Raw genomic sequence first — 1,910 nt, forward strand, 5'->3', positions numbered from 1 at the left:
TGTGCAAATACAAGTCTAATACTTATGTGGGTTTTGTGTGTGTGTGTGATTAAATCACTAGGCTAAATTAATAGTTTAAGGCTTTTGGTATACCAAACATTATGTGATCTAATTAAGAAAAGAGTTTTTTGGTATTCCTAAACGGTATGGAATTAATAGGTAGAGACTCTTGAGCTCTTGGGTTTTAATGGGAACCCTATTGGAATAGTATATATAAAGGGCTTTTGTGGTTATGGTCCCCGAGAGATCAAACCTTATTGGCATCCTAACTCTTTTCAATCCCATCATTGGAAGAGAACTATTAGAGCCATCTGGTGGTTTGATTGAGGAAGGCCAGCAACCTCTCCTACGGTATAATTAATCGTTTTCATGATGAATCCAGGTATGTGTTATTGTCGTTTATTCTAACAATCCTTGGCATGATTTAGATCTTGGTGTTGTTCTTGCTTTAGAACATATTAAACGGAATTAGTTTGACAGCGATGAGATTTTGCCCGGGACGAATAAAAATTTAAGTGTGGGGGTGTGTGTAAATAGTTCACCATGGACAGACCATTAGTTTTGTTTTGTTTGTTTTTTATTTTTATTTGATTGTATTTTTATTTTGTTTCATTGTATTTTTAGACTAGGTTTAAAAAAAATCAGTTGAAAAAAAAAAGAAGGAAAAAAAGCAAAACAGAAGTAAATATTACTCTAGAACTTGCTCTGATTATGTTGAGACCGCATTACCATGAGGTTGCATAATTTAATGAAGATTATTCCTTTATTCTTTATTCTTTCATTCTTTTTGGTAGTATAGGTTATCAAATAATTCATTTACCATGTATCATCAATTTTTCCTTGCCATCTCTTTCATTCTTTTCCATTGGATTTGGGAACCTTGAATGTTGAGATGAGAGTTTTGCCCGGGACGGATAAAAGTTTAAGGAGGTGTTTGGTTTTAAGTTGTATTTTTTCAACGAAAGTTGGGGTTGAAAATATGTAAATGTATAGTTGGGGTTGAGAAAAGGTTGAGAAAATGTTAAATGTAAATGGAGTGTTTGGTGAATATGAGGTTGAGTTGTATTTTAGATGTCCATTTACTTATTTATCCTTATTAAAAAAATTAAAAAATTCTTATATATTTTTCACAAGGGTAGATGTGTAATTTAAACTTTCAGGTTGGCAAAAAAGACCTCCATAAGTCCTTTTTGCCAACCCCCAATTTCTAGTTACCCCAACCCCATATGTACATTCACCATTTAAACCCAAACACTCATCATCTGTCCATTGCACAAATTTCGAAAGCTCAATGGAACATTTACATCTGAGGAACCTTAAACCAAACACCCCCTAAGTATGTGGATGTGATTAGAGAGTTCACCATTGACAAACTATCATTTTGTTTGTAGATAGGATTTCATTTTTGTTTTGTGGTATTTCATTTATTTTATTTTATTATGTCCATTTGTAGATAGGTAAAAAAATTGAAAAAAAAACAATAGAAAAAAATAGAAAAAAAAGAAAGAAAGATTCAAAAAAAATTAGAAAAAAATAAAAATAAAAATAAAAAATTGAGTTGGTGAAATTGTTGGAATAGTTGGTAGTAAGTTTTTGTAATTCCTATTGCTCCTCTTGAGTTTATAGTAGACATGAGAGAGTGTAGGAGAATCATAGGAGTTGTTTTCTTACTATTAATTAGCTTACCCCACACTAGTTTAGTTTTATATTTACTGGGCATGAATTCATTGACTCATCTATAAAGTAATTCATTGTTTCTCATTTCTCCCACTTGTATTCTTTATTTATTCATTTTTTCCTTATACACATTATTTTCTTTCCCTAATTCATTATTATTTTATCCGCTTATTCATTATTCTTTTGTAACGTTAATAAACCTTTATGAATTTTGCAACCTTGTGCATTTGATA

This window comes from Curcuma longa, chromosome 2 (genome assembly GCF_044706935.1).
Source record: "Curcuma longa cultivar G26 ecotype Majalengka, Jawa Barat chromosome 2, ITB_CL_G26_1.1, whole genome shotgun sequence".
Taxonomy (NCBI): Eukaryota; Viridiplantae; Streptophyta; class Magnoliopsida; order Zingiberales; family Zingiberaceae; genus Curcuma; species Curcuma longa.